This window comes from Cryptomeria japonica, chromosome 9, assembly GCF_030272615.1.
Source record: "Cryptomeria japonica chromosome 9, Sugi_1.0, whole genome shotgun sequence".
NCBI classification, from domain to species: Eukaryota; Viridiplantae; Streptophyta; class Pinopsida; order Cupressales; family Cupressaceae; genus Cryptomeria; species Cryptomeria japonica.
In genome coordinates this window covers 168,691,024-168,701,969 of record NC_081413.1, presented here as the reverse complement: position 1 = coordinate 168,701,969, position 10,946 = coordinate 168,691,024, and positions in this window count along the sequence as shown.

Genomic DNA, 10,946 nt, shown 5'->3' with positions numbered 1-10,946 from the left:
GCAGCCGATGCAATGGATACTATCGCTTCATTACTACAAATTCCATAGCAACTGAGTCGTTATGAGTTTTTGGTAGAGAAACTGTTCTCCCCAGCCTATGACCACTCTGAATCCCATGTTATCTATGCCTTGACTGGTTCGGATTCTCCTCTATATGGACTGATATATGACTATCTTAAGAACAACATCTTACCCATTGACCTATCCCGAAACCAAAAGTGTAACTTTATCCGGCAAGCCGCCCGTTATACCTGTAGACACCTAAAATTGTCATGTCTAATTAAATAAATATTTTATTCATTTAATTATTTTAAGCCTAGTTCTTCTATTAATTAAATAAATCATTATTTATTTAATTAATTCATTTATCCTCTTCTAGCCTTATTTCTCATTTAAATAAATACATTTATTTATTTAAATTATCATTTTCTTAAATTAAATAAATACTCTTATTTATTTAATTGATCCCACTTCCTCTATTAATTAAATAAATCTTTATTTATTTAATTAATTCATTAACCTTTTCTACCTATGACACATGTCATTCATCTCTTAATTCCTACACTACCTACCCTCTTATTATTTTATTATTTCTTTTACCTACCCTCTAATCATAGCCGACCTCTTTTAAACCTCTCAATCTTATCCCTCCATTTCTTATAGTGTCTTCTATATAAGGAGATGCTTCCTTCATTATCAATCCCTCACTATGCATTCAGCCCCGATGATTACTCAACTACACTACGCTTTTGAACTTTCATATGCGATCCTACTTGCAACCACATTTTCGTTCTTTGTTGAGCTCTTGTGCACATAAAATCTGAGAGCAAATATATCAATCAAGATCAATGGAGATAGGAAGAATGGAGATCCAAACCCTATTGGACATGTGATGGTATAATCTTTGTGATTTCATTTGATTTGCATTGTCTTAGGTAATTTTCATATGTTATGGTGGATCTTTGTTGTTGTTAGGCTAGGGTTTTGTGGTTGAATTCATTTAGTCTTTCAATATTGTTAATCCATTTTCACCATATACATTTTGGCACACCCCGTGGGACATGGATTTTTGTTAGATCTGTGTTTTTTTTGCAGATTTTTCTAACCCTATATTGTTGTTTTGTAAAACAATTTGGAGAATAACCTTGTGCAGCTAGGGTTTTGGACACAAAATCAAGATCTTGGAGAGATTCGATCATATCTAACAAACGGCTTAGAAATTTTGCACCAAATTTGTTTTGCAAGTTGAAGACAATATCAAGAGCTCTCAAAGAAAACTTCAAATCTATAGGAGCATATTTTAATTTCTATGAATTTTTTATGATTTTTCATAGAAAAATTAATTTTGAGAGCAAATTAGAGAATTTTTTGGATTTTCTTATTATTTTGGAAATCTCTCATAATTATATATAGGATCTGTTCTTTGTGATTTTAAATTTGATGCAAAATCATTCCTCAAAAATCAGATCTTTGAAAAATAGGTTTTTGCATTATTTTACTCATATCTCACAAATCGCTTGGATTTGTTGCAGAAATTTTTTTATGCAGGTTTGGAAGACCATCAGGACTCTCCAGTAAAAACTTCAGAGTTTTTGGATCGATTTTGCATTTTATATGAATTTTTTATGATTTTTCATAAAAAATTAATTTTTGGAGCAAATAAGCAAATTTTTGGGATTTTCTTACATTTCTGGAAATCTCTTGGAATTTTACAGGTGGTCTTTTTTAATGATGAATCAGATATTTGAATTGATCAACAAAACGCATTGTTGAAGGCCCCTATTTCACAAAGTCTTTTGGATCTAAAATTTACCTAACTTGTGTGCTTGCAGGAAGGGGTGATCATTTGAAACAATCCAAACTACTAACAAATCTCTATTCTAGGACCTTGATAAGGATTTTCTTTTGATCTTTATTATGTGCCTTGTTTTCATAGATTATCAAACACTTCAATTGGTGCACTAAAATTGAACCAGTGTCCTTTGTGTCTTGGGCAATAGGCTCTTTTTGTTTAATCTTTAGAGGGTCTATCTCCTCGTGTGGTCATTAGGACTACTAGTGAGGAGAGAATGACTCAAGTGGTAGTGAGGAAAACCCACCTCTTCCGAACCACTATAAACAACTATATTCATGGTGAAAACTATGGATAACGTGTGTTGATTAGTTCATACCGACACTATGTCTCCCCATAAACCCGTTTGATCAAATTTATTTGATCATTTGTAGGGCATAACCCCTACCGGCTAGGAGTCTTCTGTATTTACAGAGCTGAAAGTGCCACATGTATGGCCACATGATTGGATGCCCTTACTAGCACCTTTTTGTTTTAGAAGCCAAAATCCTTCTAGTTGTTGGGGCAGGAGGTCGGACCTCTAGTAGCGGCCCACACACATACGGTTCTTAGTAGAGATACAAAGTTCACCACAGGGAGTTTTCGTGGGGACTAATGCTTGGCTGCCCCAAGAATTGAGTGTCGAGGGTGGAGCCAGTGGGGTCAAGCATCTAAGTATCCACTCTAAATAGCGTAGCCTCGAGGGAAACTCCATGTGGGACCAACAACTATTGTCCTGGCCAACCATAAGAATTGTGCTTGTCTTATTTTGAACAATCAAACATTCAAGACCAAACAACAAAACATTGTGTCTTTTGTGTCTTCAAGTGTATGCAAAATAATTTTACATCAAACAACACACTTTCTTTTGAGTCATTTTGAGTCTGAACACTTGCAAACATTGAGTCTTCATCAACATTATGTCCTCTTGTCACGGAAATACAGTCAAAATTTCAGATTGGGTCACAACAAAACAACTTCACAAATTGGAAAATTTTACAGTCTAGCAAACAAGAGCAATCAGTTTCAAAATTCTTGAGCTTCCTAAGTTATTTCTCCAGGTTTTCATCTAGCAGTCAATCTTTTTTGGGGTCTCACAAAGTCCATCATTTCTTTACATCTTGCATTACATTCACATTTGTCTAAACTTGAGTCAAAAGGTCACTTGCTTGTCCTCATCATACTTTGTCAACACATTACATACAACAACATTTTGCTAAGTGGTCCCTCATCAAGGTCTATCACCTTTGGGTCTCATTTGGTCTTACTTAGAGTCAAGGTCAACTTACCTCATCAAGAGAAACTCTCATATCTTTGGAAGCCACACCTACTCTACTACATATATACTTGGTCTCACACTTTGGACATTGCAAGTAAACCTTGGATTCATTTGCATTCCATTCAACTCTTGGTCTTCCATACTCTTTCCATTTTCATCTAGTCTCAAACATCTTGGTCAATACCTAGTTCATGGTTGAAACCTGTTCCCAAAAATCTAGGAGAGAAGCTAAAGAGGTTCAAGAGTCCGCAAACATGAGTTCCTATGAGTATGACAATGATGTCTTTTTCAATTCTAATCATACTACATTACCTGGCATGGACACCTATAGAAACATTCCAAATGTTGAGCACATGGACACTATAAACAACAATGATACACACAATGACAATATGGACAACATTTCAATACATTCAGCAGAAGTGGAAGACTCCATTATGGATCCCCATTTCAATCGATTGGTTGAGGAAATAATGAGGAGAGATAGATAATACTTCTTACAAGTGATGGCACAAAGTGGAGCCAAGATCTCTCATGATTTTGACATGTCTCAAATAATGGAAAATCGACCTTTGCAACAAACTCACTCCAACATGGATCAAAGGAGGCCTAATAGTGGAGGCAATAGAGGACCACATATGGTGCCTGAATCACCATCATCTTTGTTTCAAAAACCAAAAATCCCATACACACATGGTCAAGCTTATGATACTCACCTTCACAAACCATTATGGAAGTCTTATGCACAAAAATATACTCAATCACATACCAATGCTAAGGATCAACCACCAAGGCAATTGGATATCTAAAGACATGTTCAAAATTTGGACACAAGGAAACCTCGTGTCAAATTTGGGGGCAACACACTAGAACAAACTCATGACATGCCTATAGAGTATGGTATACATGGACAAAGAAGATATTCCATTCCTCAACATGACTCTATACCAAGTGGTCCATATATGCAGCATCACTATAGACCTCCTCCATATGAACATGTGTATGATCAATACCATCCATATATGCAACATGCTCCTCCTCCACTTGGTGGTTTAAGCATTGGATATGGTCTAAGAAGTCGATATTCACCTAAGAACAATTTGGAACAACAAATTAAGGACTTACAAAAGAAAATGGAGGACATAAATACACCGAAGCCAACTTACACAATGAGAGACATATGTCCCTATCCATTTGACAAAAGTATTCCAATGCCTCCATTTCCTACACACTTTGTGACGCCTAAGTTTGATAAGTATAGAGGAAAAGGGGATCCTAAGGCACACATAAGACAATTTTTCATAGCTTGCATTGAGGTAGCAGCAAAAGAGACATATTTGATGAGATTATTCCCACAAAGCTTAGGTGATCAAGCTATGGAATGGTTCTCCCAACTTCCACCTAGAATTAAGTCATGGGGTGACTTAGCAAAGGCATTTATCCAACATTTCTCATACAACATAGAGACAGATATATAAGTCACTACTGTGTGCAACACCAAACAAAAGGATGGAGAGTCTTTTTCATCATTTTTACAAAGATGGAGAAATCTAGCCAGCAGATGTTCTTGTGAAATTCCACAAAAACAAATGGTAGAGATGTTCACTCAAAATATTAACAAAGACATTGGTCATGACCTAAGAAAAGATTGTTTGTCCACCTTCAAGGATGTCATTGAGAAAGGCTTAGCGACAAAAAAGGTCCTAATTGAGCAAGGAATCATCAAAATATTCAAAGAAAATAAAGATGACTTTAAAGGAAAAGATAAGCCAAGATTTTGGAACAAAAACAAGAACACAGTCAATGATGGTGTTGTTGATGCCAATACAGTATGACCAAAAATTATTTTTTCAGGATCAAGTTCTACAAACAATCAAATGAATACTCAAACAACTTCAAAGTCATGAAGAAAGTGCACTCCATTGGGAGAACTACTTCTGTCAATTTTCAAGAAGCTAGTGGCAAACAAAGTAATCACTATTCCAGGTTTTCCTCCATATGAACCAAAGGTTAAACCAAATTGGTGGAATGATGATGAGTATTGTGATTTTCATAAGAGCAAAGGTCATAAAATAGGAAACTGTCATTGAGTGAAGAACATCATACAAGATCTCATTGATAGAGGTGACATTGAAATTGAAGGACACTCATCCAATCAAGAACATGAGATGTTTAAGGAACCATTCCCAAAACATGACAAGGGAAAATTTAAAGCCACAGATGAGCAAGCCAACTATACCAGAGCATCCTATAACTATGATTCAACTGTTAATCATATTTCGATGGAAAATTATGCCTCTACCATTATTATAAAGGACAAAACACCTGGGAATTCTACCCAAAGACCCAAGATTGTCCTAAAAGGCATTGGATCTTCTTCCGAACCTACCTCTAAATGTAATGTTACAACTCATCAAGGTAAATTCACTTTGCAAGGTGCTCCAGCCAAAAACACAGCTTCCTCATCAACCAAACCTGAGTATGACCTTGTAGAATAGTTGGGGAAGACACCCGCACTTATTTCCATCCTTGAGCTTTTACGCATATCCCCCTCTCATAAAGTTATTCTTGACAAAATCTTGAGAGACACCTCTGTCCCTACTGATCTGAACGTGGACCAGTTTCAAGCCATGGTGGGATACCTTTTCGTTCCACACTCCCTTACATTCACAGAAGTCAATGAGGCCTTCATGAGCCAACCACATAATGCACCTTTACACATTGAAGCCCTCCTACACAAACATCGAATAAAATGAGTCCTGATAGATGGAGGAGCAGGTCTAAACATTTGCACATTGAGCACTATTAAACAATTGGGATATTCTGAAAAGGATATGAAATCTATAAACAAAATTACCATTAAGGCATATGATGACAAAGAGCGCTCATCCAAAGGAACAGTAAACTTACCTTTCAGAGTTGGGCCAATTACTAAGGATGTGGTTTTTCAAATCCTTGATCTAGAGCTCACATGCAATATATTGCTAGGACGTCCATGGATTCATGAAATGAGAGCTATACCATCTACATATCATCGATGTATCAAGTTTCCACACAATGGAGTTGAAGTGACTATCAAAGCTGACCCAAATCCATTCATATATTGCAACAATCTACGACCTCGATCAGAAATAACAATCCCAATCAATTGAGAAGCTATTCCTTCATCAGCATATGTGGATCCAGAATCCTTGAAACCTTCTACATCAAAGCAAGTAGAGCTCAAATAAAAATTCAAGTTTAAAGACATGGGATGTGGTGAGTATATCTTTCATGTTGATCAAGTCTGACTATCTCCTAAGACATTTAGTCAATGGGAACAATCTATAAACAATTTGCAATATCAAGGAAGTGGGTACGAAGCACCTAGTGTTGTGGCTACTAAGTCTAAATGTAAATCTCCTCTAGTGGTGCAAGCATCTCTTGATATCAATAGTCCTAAGAGTGGTTCTAGAAAAGAATCTATTGAGCGTATCGCCATACCTCTTGATAACTTACATAGCTTTACCATTTCATCCACTCATTCCATTTCCACTCCACTTCCGGACTTGGATCAACAAGAATTACAAAAGCCCTTACTCATTGTGGATCAAAAATCAAGATTTGAAAAGAAAAATCTAAAAGTCAATAATAAAGAAAAGTCCTTTAGTCCAAATCAAAATTAAAAGCTACTAGACTCCACAAAAATCAAAGTCAAGGATAAAAATCCTATGAAGCAAGAAGAGCAAGAGTTGATCTCCCCTAATATCAAAATAACTGGGGGCAAAAGTTCTAAAATTTCAAGTCAAAAAGAATACTTGTTGATCCTAAGTCTCCATCATTCTATCCTACTTTCACTTCTTTTCACAATCATAAGCCTTCATAGCTCATCCACTTGTTCCTCACATCCTTTCCCTTCTGGCGATACATCATAGACCTTTAATGGAGCTTCCTTGAAGGACTTTGTTATCAGAGATGCCCAAACCTCTTTAGGTGACATGCATATGGGACTGTGTAGTCCACACATTAGTAATTCTATCTCAGTTCCTTTATTAAGGAAGACAGTCACTCGAGCTACACATCATTCAGTCAAGGAACAATATAGTTACAATCATAAAGTCAAGCCTCACACATTTGAGGTAGGTGACTTAGTTCTCAGAGAAAATCCAAAAAATTAGCAAGACAGAGAGAAGAAGGGCAAATTCAAACCAAACTGGCTTGGTCCTTACATCATCACAGCAGCATATGGATCTTGTGCATATCAGCTCTCAACCATAGAGGGTGAACCTTTGGAGGATCCTATCAACAACATGCACCTTCGCAGGTTTTACACATAGCTCTTTAGAATATCCTAATTCAAAAATACAAAAAAATTCAAAATTTTCAAAATACAAAAAAATCATAAAATAAAAAAATCGTTACTTGGTGAAAACATGGCAAACAGGCGCCTTGTGACACAAAAAAATTTGAAAAATCAGAAAAGTAAAGAGAAAACATTTCATCCAATGGTGAAAACCACTTAGGTGGCGCCTTGGGCAAGTGCCATGGTGAAAACTGGGTCACCAGCACCATGTGTAGAGACATTGCTCCTCCCTCCTTTAGGATTCACTTTCATCCTTTCACTTTTTGCACACACTCACGACCTATCCATCCATAATAAACTTACCCATTCCCATCATGGCTTGTTATTGATCTACCTAAGATTGGTTAGCCATTCATAATAACCCCCTTTTCACCCTTTCCATTCATAATAAATCAGCTCTTATCTGTGGCTAAGGCAAATCCTACGTCTAGTGATGGGTGTGGAACTAAGAGCATCGCCTGTTCTGAGGAGTACAGTTTCTTCCAGCTTTCTTCTGTCTATTCACGCACAATCCGCAATAAAGTAGCACTTGCATCGCCAATCCGCAATAAAGTTCCATCTTCTTCGCAATAAAGTATCAGTTTCATGGATTCAGTCAGTTTCAGATGAGACACAATAGCAACAATGGGCTTCAACAAATCAAATCTTTCAACAGACTCAGACAACATTATGGTTCAGTGCTATCTATGCTTTTTGTGAAAATAAACATTGTGACCACAATCAAATAAGACTTATACAAGTGACAAGAGACACTAAATTTGAGGACTACAATGGATGTTGGTGTCGAGTCTTGGTGTTATTTTGATTTTATCTTTTGGTGACATGTCTTTTAGCTTTTCCAGGATGTCTCTGACTAGAGATTCTATCTCCAGGATGTCTTTGACTAGAAAGGTGAGGATGGGGTATCGTCACCTTTTTTTCTTTTCTATCTATGGATTGTCTCTTAGTAATGCTATGACTTGTCCAAGGATATGAGGACACTAAGAGTCTAGTATGAACTGGGGCATTCCTTGTTTGCAACTGTATTATCTCCATGCAAATGGGTACAATGACTTTCTGGGTTGAACATATGCCTTGATTGTCATAACCTACTTTCCATAATAAAGCTCAATGATGATAATGCACAAGAAGCTCTTTCACTTTCATATCTTCTATCTTCCATCCCCATTTCTTGATTGACTTCCATCGTCCTTCCTGAGTCTGTGTAGCCCGATATCACACGACTGAGTATAATGACACGCTAAAAACATCTGCATTTCATATAGTTGCACCTGCATTATCACATATTAAGCATTTCATACATACATGTATATATCGTAATTACATCACATCCTGCACACAACACATATTAGCACATTTTACATTTTACATCAGCATCTAGATAACAAAATTAACTCTTGCATGTTTTACACAAGCCATACTCAGGTCATCTCATTTTTTATACCTGGATGCTTGTAAGACTTGCAATATCAAAATCCATGCAAGATATACTGATGTCATCGTGGTCTTATTATACCATCAATGTTTGTACTATCTTGCAACATTTCAAAATCTCAATGATGACAAAGAGCACAACTAAATGATTCTAAAGATGACATTGGCATATTGCATTTCATCTTAGGATTGCATTTTAGTCTAGATTTCATTCTTAGATTTCACTTATGGAATTTCCAAGGTTGGGAATATTCTGGTTTTGATTGAGTACAATGGACATTGACCAAAAATAATCACACCGTTTATCTGGTTGCATTTCATTTAAAATTGCATCTCATTTCATCTAGTTGCATAGCATCTTGTACATATTTTATATCTTGTTATAACATTTTAGCTGTATATTGCATTATAGTTCATCATTTGCATGTATTAAATTCATTTCATTATACCCAATTCATAGCATTTACACATTTGTATATAATTGCATTTGGTTATCCATCATATTAGTGCATCTCATTGTAAGATGTACATTCATTGATCATCACAATTATCATTACTCATTTTAAAATTCATTTCATCTTAGGTTAATTTTCATTGATTGTATATCCATTGCATATATCATTACATAAAATACCATTTCAAATGCATTCATTCCATTTCATGACATATAAATAAGCTTAACATTATATTATCATAGGGCCATTTTCATTTATACATATCATGTGCATCATCACTTTGTTCATAATCACATAGGATATCATCTAACATACATTATATTAACATTTTATCCACAACAATCATGTATATAATATAAGCATACAAAATCATCATTCATATCATCATAAACCATCATATAAGCACATAGAATCATCATATAAACACATAGTGTCATCTCATAAGCATAAGCAATTCATACATCATCACCATCACATTTGAGCTACATATCATAATCATGTGTATGAAGCATCATTGTACATAGTAAAGAAATAGATGAATGCATCTCAATCACACAGGCATGCAAAATAATCACATAAATTCATAAAGCACACATAGATCAAACACATATATCCATAGATCAAACATATAAAATGCATCCATAGAACCATCATCGCATATCATATTATCAAAAAATAATCATTGTCCATGTACAGTGATATCGATACAACAAGGGTGGCAATAATCAAATACATCATAATGTCATCATGTGTATACATCAAAGAGAGGAAATAATCAATACATCAATGAGGGGCAATCTATGACTAGCTCCCTCCAGAATCTGTATGTTGCTCAACCAATCCACCACATGTACCAGAAGGGCCCTCACCTGCACCGTCACCACCTATATCCCTCCTAGGACCTATCACTCCTTGGTTCTTTGTATCTCACTGGGATCCCCCATGCCTATAACTTTGAGCATATGAGTGTGCTCACCTGTCCGAGGGCACTGCCTAGAAATATAATTTCTTGTAGTAGTCTGCTCTCCCTATCTGATACACAAGCTCTCTCAGAGTATCCTTGCTGAGCCCGTGAATTATTGCTTGCTATAAGGTTCGAACTAGACCCTTTGCCCGACCATATCGCTCTATAGTTGTATCTCATTTAGTGGTGAGTTGAGTGACCTTTCCCTGGAGCTAACTGATTTGACCTTGTTCCTGTGCCAGTTATGCCCTCAACTGGTCAGTAACACTCTATAATCTCTGAGGTTGTCCATGTGATGGCACCTATGGGCATATCTGGGGTTGTGCTCTTGTCTGAGCCGATGGTTGTCTTTGTGGTAGCGGCTATCTCTGTGATGGTTCTTGGCCCTATGGTCGTGGGGTAACCTAGGTCCCCTCAGTGGTGCTGGTGCGGCGGGTAGAGCCAATGCTTGTGGAGGAGGCCTCCTCCATCACCCTCCATCTCCTCCTCTGTCTCCCCCTCCATCTCCTCCTCCACCCGCCTCCATATCCTCCCCCATAATCTTCTCCTCCCTCATCTCCTCCATCCCTCCTCCTTCTCCTCCCCTCCCTCACGCTGGCTATGGCTCATCATCCTTAAACAAGGGCATAAGCTCCTCTAGG